Genomic DNA, 15497 nt, shown 5'->3' on the forward strand with positions numbered 1-15497 from the left:
AGAGCGCTCGCTTAGCATGTGATAGGTAGCGGGATTGATACCTGCATCCTCCAACAATTTAGTTTGGTTCAATCAGCACACATTGTTGTTGTAGCTCTGGATACTAACCCAACAATACAACTATTTCCACCACTGGGCTTACTGCAGTCACTACTTCAACCTTTACTGAACTACCATGAAAAATACTTTTAGACAGCTGAAGCAAGCATACTTTTTAAAAATATCCTTTCTTAATGGACGAGGGATTTGGCAGTGCGGTCATTGAGATTTCATACTTCTTATTGGAGTCACAGGGGGATTAGCTCAAATGGTAGAGTGCTTGCTTTGCATGTGAGAGGTAGTGGGATCAATACCTGCATCCTCCAACTATTTAGTTTGGTTCAATCATTGTTGTTGTAGCTCTGGATACTAACCCAACAATACAACTATTTCCACCACTGTGCTTACTGCAGTCACTACTTCAACCTTTACTGAACTACCATGAAAAATACTTTTAGACAGCTGAAGCAAGCATACTTTTTAAAAAGTATCCTTTCTTATGGACGAGGGATTTGGCAGTGCGGTCATTGAGATTTCATACTTCTTGTTGAAGGCACAGGGGGATTAGCTCAAATGGTAGAGCGCTTGCTTCGCATGTGAGAGGTAGCGGGATCGATGCCCGCATCCTCCAACTATTTAGTTTGGTTCAATCAGCACACATTGTTGTTGTAGCTCTGGATACTAACCCAACAATACAACTATTTCCACCACTGGGCTTACTGCAGTCACTACTTCAACCTTTACTGAACTACCATGAAAAATACTTTTAGACAGCTGAAGCAAGCATACTTTTTAAAAAGTATCCTTTCTTATGGACGAGGGATTTGGCAGTGCGGTCATTGAGATTTCATACTTCTTGTTGAAGGCACAGGGGGATTAGCTCAAATGGTAGAGCGCTTGCTTAGCATGAGAGAGGTAGCAGAATCGATGCCCGCATCCTCCAACTATTTAGTTTGGTTCAATCATTGTTGTTGTAGCTCTGGATACTAACCCAACAATACAACTATTTCCACCACTGGGCTTACTGCAGTCACTACTTCAACCTTTACTGAACTACCATGAAAAATACTTTTAGACAGCTGAAGCAAGCATACTTTTAAAAGTATCCTTTCTTATGGACGAGGGATTTGGCAGTGCGGTCATTGAGATTTCATACTTCTTGTTGGAGGCGCAGGGGGATTAGCTCAAATGGTAGAGCGCTCGCTTAGCATGTGAGAGGTAGTGGGATCGATGCCCGCATCCTCCAACTATTTAGTTTGGTTCAATCATTGTTGTTGTAGCTCTGGATACTAACCCAACAATACAACTATTTCCACCACTGGGCTTACTGCAGTCACTACTTCAAACTTTACTGAACTACCATGAAAAATACTTTTAGACAGCTGAAGCAAGCATACTTTTTAAAAAGTATCCTTTCTTATGGACGAGGGATTTGGCAGTGCGGTCATTGAGATTTCATACTTCTGATTGGAGCCGCAGGGGGATTAGCTCAAATGGTAGAGCGCTCGCTTAGCATGTGAGAGGTAGCGGGATCGATACCTGCATCCTCCAACTATTTAGTTTGGTTCAATCAGCACACATTGTTGTTGTAGCTCTGGATACTAACCCAACAATACAACTATTTCCACCACTGGGCTTACTGCAGTCACTACTTCAACCTTTACTGAACTACCATGAAAAATACTTTTAGACAGCTGAAGCAAGCATACTTTTTAAAAGTATCCTTTCTTATGGACGAGGGATTTGGCAGTGCGGTCATTGAGATTTCATACTTCTTGTTGAAGGCACAGGGGGATTAGCTCAAATGGTAGAGCGCTTGCTTAGCATGAGAGAGATAGCAGAATCGATAGCCGCATCCTCCAACTATTTAGTTTGGTTCAATCATTGTTGTTGTAGCTCTGGATACTAACCCAACAATACAACTATTTCCACCACTGGGCTTACTGCAGTCACTACTTCAACCTTTACTGAACTACCATGAAAAATACTTTTAGACAGCTGAAGCAAGCATACTTTTTTAAAAAGTATCCTTTCTTATGGACGAGGGATTTGGCAGTGCGGTCATTGAGATTTCATACTTCTTGTTGGAGGCGCAGGGGGATTAGCTCAAATGGTAGAGCGCTTAGCTTCGCATGTGAGAGGTAGTGGGATTGATGCCCGCATCCTCCAACTATTTAGTTTGGTTCAATCATTGTTGTTGTAGCTCTGGATACTAACCCAACAATACAACTATTTCCACCACTGGGCTTACTGCAGTCACTACTTCAACCTTTACTGAACTACCATGAAAAATACTTTTAGACAGCTGAAGCAAGCATACTTTTTTAAAAAGTATCCTTTCTTATGGACGAGGGATTTGGCAGTGCGGTCATTGAGATTTCATACTTCTGATTGGAGCTGCAGGGGGTTTAGCTCAAATGGTAGAGCGCTCGCTTAGCATGTGATAGGTAGCGGGATCGATACCTGCATCCTCCAACAATTTAGTTTGGTTCAATCAGCACACATTGTTGTTGTAGCTCTGGATACTAACCCAACAATACAACTATTTCCACCACTGGGCTTACTGCAGTCACTACTTCAACCTTTACTGAACTACCATGAATACTTTTAGACAGCTGAAGCAAGCATACTTTTTAAAAATATCCTTTCTTAATGGACGAGGATTTGGCAGTGCGGTCATTGAGATTTCATACTTCTTGTTGGATTCACAGGGGGGTTAGCTCAAATGGTAGAGCGCTCGTTTAGCATGAGAGAGGTAGCGGTATCGATACCTGCATCCTCCAACTATTTAGTTTGGTTCAATCATTGTTGTTGTAGCTCTGGATACTAACCCAACAATACAACTATTTCCACCACTGGGCTTACTGCAGTCACTACTTCAACCTTTACTGAACTACCATGAAAAATACTTTTAGACAGCTGAAGCAAGCATACTTTTTAAAAAAGTATCCTTTCTTATGGACGAGGGATTTGGCAGTGCGGTCATTGAGATTTCATACTTCTTGTTGAAGGCACAGGGGGATTAGCTCAAATGGTAGAGCGCTCGCTTTGCATGTGAGAGGTAGCGGGATCGATGCCCGCATCCTCCAACTATTTAGTTTGGTTCAATCAGCACACATTGTTGTTGTAGCTCTGGATACTAACTCAACAATACAACTATTTCCACCACTGGGCTTACTGCAGTCACTACTTCAACCTTTACTGAACTACCATGAAAAATACTTTTAGACAGCTGAAGCAAGCATACTTTTTAAAAAGTATCCTTTCTTATGGACGAGGGATTTGGCAGTGCGGTCATTGAGATTTCATACTTCTTGTTGAAGGCACAGGGGGATTAGCTCAAATGGTAGAGCGCTTGCTTAGCATGTGAGAGGTAGCGGGATCGATGCCCGCATCCTCCAACTATTTAGTTTGGTTCAATCATTGTTGTTGTAGCTCTGGATACTAACCCAACAATACAACTATTTCCACCACTGGGCTTACTGCAGTCACTACTTCAAACTTTACTGAACTACCATGAAAAATACTTTTAGACAGCTGAAGCAAGCATACTTTTTAAAAAGTATCCTTTCTTATGGACGAGGGATTTGGCAGTGCGGTCATTGAGATTTCATACTTCTGATTGGAGCCGCAGGGGGATTAGCTCAAATGGTAGAGCGCTCGCTTAGCATGTGAGAGGTAGCGGGATCGATACCTGCATCCTCCAACAATTTAGTTTGGTTCAATCAGCACACATTGTTGTTGTAGCTCTGGATACTAACCCAACAATACAACTATTTCCACCACTGGGCTTACTGCAGTCACTACTTCAACCTTTACTGAACTACCATGAAAAATACTTTTAGAGAGCTGAAGCAAGCATACTTTTTTAAAAGTATCCTTTCTTATGGACGAGGGATTTGGCAGTGCGGTCATTGAGATTTCATACTTCTAGTTGAAGGCACAGGGGGATTAGCTCAAATGGTAGAGCGCTTGCTTAGCATGAGAGAGATAGCAGAATCGATATCCGCATCCTCCAACTATTTAGTTTGGTTCAATCATTGTTGTTGTAGCTCTGGATACTAACCCAACAATACAACTATTTCCACCACTGGGCTTACTTCAGTCACTACTTCAACCTTTACTGAACTACCATGAAAAATACTTTTAGACAGCTGAAGCATGCATACTTTTTTTAAAGTATCCTTTCTTATGGACGAGGGATTTGGCAGTGCGGTCATTGAGATTTCATACTTCTTGTTGGAGGCGCAGGTGGATTAGCTCAAATGGTAGAGCGTTCGCTTAGCATGTGAGAGGTAGCGGGATCGATGCCCGCATCCTCCAACTATTTAGTTTGGTTCAATCATTGTTGTTGTAGCTCTGGATACTAACCCAACAATACAACTATTTCCACCACTGGGCTTACTGCAGTCACTACTTCAACCTTTACTGAACTACCATGAAAAATACTTTTAGACAGCTGAAGCAAGCATACTTTTTAAAAAGTATCCTTTCTTATGGACGAGGGATTTGGCAGTGCGGTCATTGAGATTTCATACTTCTGATTGGAGGCAGGGGGATTAGCTCAAATGGTAGAGCGCTCGCTTAGCATGTGAGAGGTAGCGGGATCGATACCTGCATCCTCCAACTATTTAGTTTGGTTCAATCAGCACACATTGTTGTTGTAGCTCTGGATACTAACTCAACAATACAACTATTCCCACCACTGGGCTTACTGCAGTCACTACTTCAACCTTTACTGAACTACCATGAAAAATACTTTTAGACAGCTGAAGCAAGCATACTTTTTAAAAAGTATCCTTTCTTATGGACGAGGGATTTGGCAGTGCGGTCATTGAGATTTCATACTTCTTGTTGGAAGCACAGGGGGATTAGCTCAAATGGTAGAGCGCTCGCTTAGCATGAGAGAGGTAGCAGAATCGATGCCTGCATCCTCCAACTATTTAGTTTGGTTCAATCATTGTTGTTGTAGCTCTGGATACTAACCCAACAATACAACTATTTCCACCACTGGGCTTACTGCAGTCACTACTTCAACCTTTACTGAACTACCATGAAAAATACTTTTAGAGAGCTGAAGCAAGCATACTTTTTTAAAAGTATCCTTTCTTATGGACGAGGGATTTGGCAGTGCGGTCATTGAGATTTCATACTTCTAGTTGAAGGCACAGGGGGATTAGCTCAAATCGTAGAGCGCTCGCTTCGCATGTGAGAGGTTGCGGGATCGATGCCTGCATCCTCCAACAATTTAGTTTGGTTCAATCAGCACACATTGTTGTTGTAGTTCTGGATACTAACTCAACAATACAACTATTCCCACCACTGGGCTTACTGCAGTCACTACTTCAACCTTTACTGAACTACCATGAAAAATACTTTTAGAGAGCTGAAGCAAGCATACTTTTTAAAAGTATCCTTTCTTATGGACGAGGGATTTGGCAGTGCGGTCATTGAGATTTCATACTTCTAGTTGAAGGCACAGGGGGATTAGCTCAAATGGTAGAGCGCTTGCTTAGCATGAGAGAGATAGCAGAATCGATATCCGCATCCTCCAACTATTTAGTTTGGTTCAATCATTGTTGTTGTAACTCTGGATACTAACCCAACAATACAACTATTTCCACCACTGGGCTTACTGCAGTCACTACTTCAACCTTTACTGAACTACCATGAAAAATACTTTTAGACAGCTGAAGCAAGCATACTTTTTTAAAAAGTATCCTTTCTTATGGACGAGGGATTTGGCAGTGCGGTCATTGAGATTTCATACTTCTTGTTGGAGGCGCAGGGGGATTAGCTCAAATGGTAGAGCGCTCGCTTCGCATGTGAGAGGTAGTGGGATTGATGCCCGCATCCTCCAACTATTTAGTTTGGTTCAATCATTGTTGTTGTAGCTCTGGATACTAACCCAACAATACAACTATTTCCACCACTGGGCTTACTGCAGTCACTACTTCAAACTTTACTGAACTACCATGAAAAATACTTTTAGACAGCTGAAGCAAGCATACTTTTTAAAAAAGTATCCTTTCTTATGGACGAGGGATTTGGCAGTGCGGTCATTGAGATTTCATACTTCTGATTGGAGCTGCAGGGGGTTTAGCTCAAATGGTAGAGCGCTTGCTTAGCATGTGATAGGTAGCGGGATCGATACCTGCATCCTCCAACAATTTAGTTTGGTTCAATCAGCACACATTGTTGTTGAAGCTTTGGATACTAACCCAACAATACAACTATTTCCACCACTGGGCTCACTGCAGTCACTACTTCAACCTTTACTGAACTACCATGAAAAATACTTTTAGACAGCTGAAGCAAGCATACTTTTTAAAAATTATCCTTTCTTATGGACGAGGATTTGGCAGTGCGGTCATTGAGATTTCATACTTCTTATTGGATTCACAGGGGGATTAGCTCAAATGGTAGAGTGCTCGCTTAGCATGTGAGAGGTAGGTGGATCAATACCTGCATCCTCCAACTATTTAGTTTGGTTCAATCATTGTTGTTGTAGCTCTGGATACTAACCCAACAATACAACTATTTCCACCACTGTGCTTACTGCAGTCACTACTTCAACCTTTACTGAACTACCATGAAAAATACTTTTAGAGAGCTGAAGCAAGCATACTTTTTTAAAAGTATCCTTTCTTATGGACGAGGGATTTGGCAGTGCGGTCATTGAGATTTCATACTTCTAGTTGAAGGCACAGGGGGATTAGCTCAAATCGTAGAGTGCTCGCTTCGCATGTGAGAGGTTGCGGGATCGATGCCCGCATCCTCCAACAATTTAGTTTGGTTCAATCAGCACACATTGTTGTTGTAGCTCTGGATACTAACCCAACAATACAACTATTTCCACCACTGGGCTTACTGCAGTCACTACTTCAACCTTTACTGAACTACCATGAAAAATACTTTTAGACAGCTGAAGCAAGCATACTTTTTAAAAATTATCCTTTCTTATGGACGAGGGATTTGGCAGTGCGGTCATTGAGATTTCATACTTCTTGTTGGAAGCACAGGGGATTAGCTCAAATGGTAGAGTGCTCGCTTAGCATGTGAGAGGTAGCGGGATCGATGCCTGCATCCTCCAACTATTTAGTTTGGTTCAATCATTGTTGTTGTAGCTCTGGATACTAACCCAACAATACAACTATTTCCACCACTGGGCTTACTGCAGTCACTACTTCAACCTTTACTGAACTACCATGAAAAATACTTTTAGACAGCTGAAGCAAGCATACTTTTTAAAAAAGTATCCTTTCTTATGGACGAGGGATTTGGCAGTGCGGTCATTGAGATTTCATACTTCTTGTTGGAGGCACAGGGGATTAGCTCAAATGGTAGAGCGCTCGCTTAGCATGTGAGAGGTAGCGGGATCGATGCCTGCATCCTCCAACTATTTAGTTTGGTTCAATCAGCACACATTGTTGTTGTAGCTCTGGATACTAACCCAACAATACAACTATTTCCACCACTGGATTTACTGCAGTCACCACTTCAACCTTTACTGAACTACCATGAAAAATACTTTTAGACAGCTGAAGCAAGCATACTTTTTAAAAAAATTATCCTTTCTTATGGACGAGGGATTTGGCAGTGCGGTCATTGAGATTTCATACTTTTTGTTGGAGGCACAGGGGGATTAGCTCAAATGGTAGAGCGCTTGCTTAGCATGTGAGAGGTAGCGGGATCGATGCCTGCATCCTCCAACTATTTAGTTTGGTTCAATCAGCACACATTGTTGTTGTAGCTCTGGATACTAACCCAACAATACAACTATTTCCACCACTGGGCTTACTGCAGTCACTACTTCAACCTTTACTGAACTACCATGAAAAATACTTTTAGACAGCTGAAGCAAGCATACTTTTTAAAAAGTATCCTTTCTTATGGACGAGGGATTTGGCAGTGCGGTCATTGAGATTTCATACTTCTTGTTGGAGGCACAGGGGGATTAGCTCAAATGGTAGAGCGCTCGCTTAGCATGTGAGAGGTAGCGTGGATCGATGCCTGCATCCTCCAACTATTTAGTTTGGTTCAATCATTGTTGTTGTAGCTCTGGATACTAACCCAACAATACAACTATTTCCACCACTGGGCTTACTGCAGTCACTACTTCAACCTTTACTGAACTACCATGAAAAATACTTTTAGACAGCTGAAGCAAGCATACTTTTTTAAAAAAGTATCCTTTCTTATGGACGAGGGATTTGGCAGTGCGGTCATTGAGATTTCATACTTCTTGTTGGAAGGCACAGGGGATTAGCTCAAATGGTAGAGCGCTCGCTTAGCATGTGAGAGGTAGCGGGATCGATGCCTGCATCCTCCAACTATTTAGTTTGGTTCAATCAGCACACATTGTTGTTGTAGCTCTGGATACTAACCCAACAATACAACTATTTCCACCACTGGGCTTACTGCAGTCACTACTTCAACCTTTACTGAACTACCATGAAAAATACTTTTAGACAGCTGAAGCAAGCATACTTTTTAAAAATTATCCTTTCTTATGGACGAGGGATTTGGCAGTGCGGTCATTGAGATTTCATACTTCTAGTTGAAGGCACAGGGGATTAGCTCAAATGGTAGAGCGCTCGCTTTGTCATGTGAGAGGTTGCGGGATCGATGCCCGCATCCTCCAACTATTTAGTTTGGTTCAATCATTGTTGTTGTAGCTCTGGATACTAACCCAACAATACAACTATTTCCACCACTGGGCTTACTGCAGTCACTACTTCAAACTTTACTGAACTACCATGAAAAATACTTTTAGACAGCTGAAGCAAGCATACTTTTTAAAAAAGTATCCTTTCTTATGGACGAGGGATTTGGCAGTGCGGTCATTGAGATTTCATACTTCTGATTGGAGCCGCAGGGGGATTAGCTCAAATGGTAGAGCGCTCGCTTAGCATGTGATAGATAGCGGGATCGATACCTGCATCCTCCAACAATTTAGTTTGGTTCAATCAGCACACATTGTTGTTGAAGCTTTGGATACTAACCCAACAATACAACTATTTCCACCACTGGGCTCACTGCAGTCACTACTTCAACCTTTACTGAACTACCATGAAAAATACTTTTAGAGAGCTGAAGCAAGCATACTTTTTTAAAAGTATCCTTTCTTATGGACGAGGGATTTGGCAGTGCGGTCATTGAGATTTCATACTTCTAGATGAAGGCACAGGGGGATTAGCTCAAATGGTAGAGCGCTTGCTTAGCATGAGAGAGATAGCAGAATCGATATCCGCATCCTCCAACTATTTAGTTTGGTTCAATCATTGTTGTTGTAACTCTGGATACTAACCCAACAATACAACTATTTCCACCACTGGGCTTACTGCAGTCACTACTTCAACCTTTACTGAACTACCATGAAAAATACTTTTAGACAGCTGAAGCATGCATACTTTTTTTAAAGTATCCTTTCTTATGGACGAGGGATTTGGCAGTGCGGTCATTGAGATTTCATACTTCTTGTTGGAGGCGCAGGTGGATTAGCTCAAATGGTAGAGCGTTCGCTTCGCATGTGAGAGGTAGTGGGATTGATGCCCGCATCCTCCAACTATTTAGTTTGGTTCAATCATTGTTGTTGTAGCTCTGGATACTAACCCAACAATACAACTATTTCCACCACTGGGCTTACTGCAGTCACTACTTCAAACTTTACTGAACTACCATGAAAAATACTTTTAGACAGCTGAAGCAAGCATACTTTTTAAAAAGTATCCTTTCTTATGGACGAGGGATTTGGCAGTGCGGTCATTGAGATTTCATACTTCTGATTGGAACTGCAGGGGATTAGCTCAAATGGTAGAGCGCTCGCTTAGCATGTGAGAGGTAGCGGGATCGATACCTGCATCCTCCAACAATTTAGTTTGGTTCAATCAGCACACATTGTTGTTGAAGCTTTGGATACTAACCCAACAATACAACTATTTCCACCACTGGGCTCACTGCAGTCACTACTTCAACCTTTACTGAAGTACCATGAAAAATACTTTTAGACAGCTGAAGCAAGCATACTTTTTAAAAATATCCTTTCTTATGGACGATGGATTTGGCAGTGCGGTCATTGAGATTTCATACTTCTTATTGGATTCACAGGGGGATTAGCTCAAATGGTAGAGTGCTCGCTTAGCATGTGAGAGGTAGGTGGATCAATACCTGCATCCTCCAACTATTTAGTTTGGTTCAATCATTGTTGTTGTAGCTCTGGATACTAACCCAACAATACAACTATTTCCACCACTGTGCTTACTGCAGTCACTACTTCAACCTTTACTGAACTACCATGAAAAATACTTTTAGAGAGCTGAAGCAAGCATACTTTTTAAAAAGTATCCTTTCTTATGGACGAGGGATTTGGCAGTGCGGTCATTGAGATTTCATACTTCTTTGAAGGCACAGGGGGATTAGCTCAAATGGTAGAGCGCTCGCTTAGCATGTGAGAGGTAGCGGGATCGATGCCTGCATCCTCCAACTATTTAGTTTGGTTCAATCAGCACACATTGTTGTTGTAGCTCTGGATACTAACTCAACAATACAACTATTCCCACCACTGGGCTTACTGCAGTCACTACTTCAACCTTTACTGAACTACCATGAAAAATACTTTTAGAGAGCTGAAGCAAGCATACTTTTTTAAAAGTATCCTTTCTTATGGACGAGGGATTTGGCAGTGCGGTCATTGAGATTTCATACTTCTAGTTGAAGGCACAGGGGGATTAGCTCAAATCGTAGAGCGCTTGCTTTGCATGTGAGAGGTTGCGGGATCGATGCCCGCATCCTCCAACTATTTAGTTTGGTTCAATCATTGTTGTTGTAGCTCTGGATACTAACCCAACAATACAACTATTTCCACCACTGGGCTTACTGCAGTCACTACTTCAACCTTTACTGAACTACCATGAAAAATACTTTTAGACAGCTGAAGCAAGCATACTTTTTAAAAAGTATCCTTTCTTATGGACGAGGGATTTGGCAGTGCGGTCATTGAGATTTCATACTTCTGATTGGAGCCGCAGGGGATTAGCTCAAATGGTAGAGCGCTCGCTTAGCATGTGAGAGGTAGCGGGATCGATACCTGCATCCTCCAACTATTTAGTTTGGTTCAATCAGCACACATTGTTGTTGTAGCTCTGGATACTAACCCAACAATACAACTATTTCCACCACTGGGCTTACTGCAGTCACTACTTCAACCTTTACTGAACTACCATGAAAAATACTTTTAGACAGCTGAAGCAAGCATACTTTTAAAAAAGTATCCTTTCTTATGGACGAGGGATTTGGCAGTGCGGTCATTGAGATTTCATACTTCTGAATGGATCTGCATGGGGATTAGCTCAAATGGTAGAGTGCTCGCTTAGCATGTGAGAGGTAGCGGGATTGATGCTAGCATCCTCCAACTATTTAGTTTGGTTCAATCATTGTTGTTGTAGCTCTGGATACTAACCCAACAATACAACTATTTCCACCACTGGGCTTACTGCAGTCACTACTTCAACCTTTACTGAACTACCATGAAAAATACTTTTAGACAGCTGAAGCATGCATACTTTAAAAAAGTATCCTTTCTTATGGACGAGGGATTTGGCAGTGCGGTCATTGAGATTTCATACTTCTTGTTGGGCGCAGGGGGATTAGCTCAAATGGTAGAGCGCTCGCTTCGCATGTGAGAGGTAGCGGGATCGATGCCCGCATCCTCCAACTATTTAGTTTGGTTCAATCATTGTTGTTGTAGCTCTGGATACTAACCCAACAATACAACTATTTCCACCACTGGGCTTACTGCAGTCACTACTTCAACCTTTACTGAACTACCATGAAAAATACTTTTAGACAGCTGAAGCATGCATACTTTAAAAAAGTATCCTTTTTTATGGACGAGGGATTTGGCAGTGCGGTCATTGAGATTTCATACTTCTTATTGGAGTCACAGGGGGATTAGCTCAAATGGTAGAGTGCTTGCTTAGCATGTGAGAGGTAGTGGGATCGATGCCTTCATCCTCCAACTATTTAGTTTGGTTCAATCAGCACACATTGTTGTTGTAGCTCTGGATACTAACCCAACAATACAACTATTTCCACCACTGGGCTTACTGCAGTCACTACTTCAACCTTTACTGAACTACCATGAAAAATACTTTTAGACAGCTGAAGCAAGCATACTTTTTAAAAAAGTATCCTTTCTTATGGACGAGGGATTTGGCAGTGCGGTCATTGAGATTTCATACTTCTTGTTGGAGGCACAGGGGGATTAGCTCAAATGGTAGAGTGCTCGCTTAGCATGCGAGAGGTAGCGGGATCGATGCCCGCATCCTCCAACTATTTAGTTTGGTTCAATCATTGTTGTTGTAGCTCTGGATACTAACCCAACAATACAACTATTTCCACCACTGGGCTTACTGCAGTCACTACTTCAACCTTTACTGAACTACCATGAAAAATACTTTTAGACAGCTGAAGCAAGCATACTTTTAAAAAAGTATCCTTTCTTATGGACGAGGGATTTGGCAGTGCGGTCATTGAGATTTCATACTTCTTGTTGGAGGCGCAGGGGGATTAGCTCAAATGGTAGAGCGCTCGCTTAGCATGTGAGAGGTAGCGGGATCGATGCCCGCATCCTCCAAATATTTAGTTTGGTTCAATCATTGTTGTTGTAGCTCTGGATACTAACCCAACAATACAACTATTTCCACCACTGGGCTTACTGCAGTCACTACTTCAACCTTTACTGAACTACCATGAAAAATACTTTTAGACAGCTGAAGCAAGCATACTTTTTAAAAAGTATCCTTTCTTATGGACGAGGGATTTGGCAGTGCGGTCATTGAGATTTCATACTTCTTGTTGGAGCACAGGGGGATTAGCTCAAATGGTAGAGCGCTTGCTTAGCATGTGAGAGGTAGTGGGATCGATGCCTGCATCCTCCAACTATTTAGTTTGGTTCAATCAGCACACATTGTTGTTGTAGCTCTGGATACTAACCCAACAATACAACTATTTCCACCACTGGGCTTACTGCAGTCACTACTTCAACCTTTACTGAACTACCATGAAAAATACTTTTAGACAGCTGAAGCAAGCATACTTTTTAAAAAGTATCCTTTCTTATGGACGAGGATTTGGCAGTGCGGTCATTGAGATTTCATACTTCTTGTTGGAGTCACAGGGGATTAGCTCAAATGGTAGAGCGCTCGCTTAGCATGTGAGAGGTAGCGGGATCGATGCCCGCATCCTCCAACTATTTAGTTTGGTTCAATCATTGTTGTTGTAGCTCTGGATACTAACCCAACAATACAACTATTTCCACCACTGGGCTTACTGCAGTCACTACTTCAACCTTTACTGAACTACCATGAAAAATACTTTTAGACAGCTGAAGCAAGCATACTTTTTAAAAAGTATCCTTTCTTATGGACGAGGGATTTGGCAGTGCGGTCATTGAGATTTCATACTTCTGATTGGAGCCGCAGGGGATTAGCTCAAATGGTAGAGCGCTCGCTTAGCATGCGAGAGGTAGCGTGATCGATACCTGCATCCTCCAACTATTTAGTTTGGTTCAATCAGCACACATTGTTGTTGTAGCTCTGGATACTAACCCAACAATACAACTATTTCCACCACTGGGCTTACTGCAGTCACTACTTCAACCTTTACTGAACTACCATGAAAAATACTTTTAGACAGCTGAAGCAAGCATACTTTTTAAAAAGTATCCTTTCTTATGGACGAGGGATTTGGCAGTGCGGTCATTGAGATTTCATACTTCTGATTGGAGCCGCAGGGGATTAGCTCAAATGGTAGAGCGCTCGCTTAGCATGTGATAGGTAGCGGGATCGATGCCTGCATCCTCCAACTATTTAGTTTGGTTCAATCAGCACACATTGTTGTTGTAGCTCTGGATACTAACCCAACAATACAACTATTTCCACCACTGGGCTTACTGCAGTCACTACTTCAACCTTTACTGAACTACCATGAAAAATACTTTTAGACAGCTGAAGCAAGCATACTTTTTAAAAAGTATCCTTTCTTATGGACGAGGGATTTGGCAGTGCGGTCATTGAGATTTCATACTTCTTGATTGGATCTGCAGGGGGATTATTAGCTCAAATGGTAGAGCGCTCGCTTAGCATGTGAGAGGTAGCGGGATCGATGCCTGCATCCTCCAACTATTTAGTTTGGTTCAATCAGCACACATTGTTGTTGTAGCTCTGGATACTAACCCAACAATACAACTATTTCCACCACTGGGCTTACTGCAGTCACTACTTCAACCTTTACTGAACTACCATGAAAAATACTTTTAGACAGCTGAAGCAAGCATACTTTAAAAAAGTATCCTTTCTTATGGACGAGGGATTTGGCAGTGCGGTCATTGAGATTTCATACTTCTGATTGGAGCCGCAGGGGGATTAGCTCAAATGGTAGAGCGCTCCCTTAGCATGCGAGAGGTAGCGTGATCGATGCCCGCATCCTCCAAATATTTAGTTTGGTTCAATCAGCACACATTGTTGTTGTAGCTCTGGATACTAACCCAACAATACAACTATTTCCACCACCACCGGCTTACTGCAGTCACAACTTCAACCTTTAATGAACTACCATGAAAAATACTTTTAGACAGCTGATGCAAGCATACTTTTTAAAAAGTATCCTTTCTTATGGACGAGGGATTTGGCAGTGCGGTCATTGAGATTTCATACTTCTTGTTGGAGCGCAGGGGATTAGCTCAAATGGTAGAGCGCTCGCTTAGCATGTGAGAGGTAGCGGGATCGATGCCCGCATCCTCCAACTATTTAGTTTGGTTCAATCATTGTTGTTGTAGCTCTGGATACTAACCCAACAATACAACTATTTCCACCACTGGGCTTACTGCAGTCACTACTTCAACCTTTACTGAACTACCATGAAAAATACTTTTAGACAGCTGAAGCAAGCATACTTTTAAAAAATTATCCTTTCTTATGGACGAGGGATTTGGCAGTGCGGTCATTGAGATTTCATACTTCTTGTTGGAGCACAGGGGATTAGCTAAAATGGTAGAATGCTCAGCATGTGAGAGGTTAGCCTGCATCCTCCAACTATAGGGATTTGTGCGGTCATTGAGATTTCATACTTCTTGTTGGAGCGCAGGGGATTAGCAAATGGAGAGCACTCGCTTAGCATGACAGAGGTAGCAGATCGATGCCTGCATCCTCCAACTATTTAGTTTGGTTCAATCAGCACACATTGTTGTTGTAGCTCTGGATACTAACCCAACAATACAACTATTTCCACCACTGGGCTTACTGCAGTCACTACTTCAACCTTTACTGAACTACCATGAAAAATACTTTTAGACAGCTGAAGCAAGCATACTTTTTAAAAAAGTATCCTTTCTTATGGACGAGGGATTTGGCAGTGCGGTCATTGAGATTTCATACTTCTTGTTGGAGGCACAGGGG

The 15497-nt window shown here is 42.0% G+C and overlaps 4 non-coding genes across 4 annotated transcripts; all 4 read left to right on the plus strand.

Moving 5' to 3' along the window:
• Positions 1 to 3055: 3055 nt before the first annotated feature.
• trnaa-ugc lies at positions 3056 to 3128 on the plus strand. Its single transcript has one exon. It is a non-coding gene; the product is annotated as a tRNA-Ala (tRNA).
• Positions 3129 to 11681: 8553 nt separating this feature from the next.
• Positions 11682 to 11754, plus strand: trnaa-cgc. Its single transcript has one exon. It is a non-coding gene; the product is annotated as a tRNA-Ala (tRNA).
• Positions 11755 to 12298: 544 nt separating this feature from the next.
• On the plus strand, positions 12299 to 12371 carry trnaa-agc. The gene has a single exon. It is a non-coding gene; the product is annotated as a tRNA-Ala (tRNA).
• Positions 12372 to 12603: 232 nt separating this feature from the next.
• Positions 12604 to 12676, plus strand: trnaa-agc. The gene has a single exon. It is a non-coding gene; the product is annotated as a tRNA-Ala (tRNA).
• Positions 12677 to 15497: the final 2821 nt, after the last annotated feature.

Source organism: Oncorhynchus gorbuscha, linkage group LG23, assembly GCF_021184085.1.
Source record: "Oncorhynchus gorbuscha isolate QuinsamMale2020 ecotype Even-year linkage group LG23, OgorEven_v1.0, whole genome shotgun sequence".
In the NCBI taxonomy this organism is placed as follows: domain Eukaryota; kingdom Metazoa; phylum Chordata; class Actinopteri; order Salmoniformes; family Salmonidae; genus Oncorhynchus; species Oncorhynchus gorbuscha.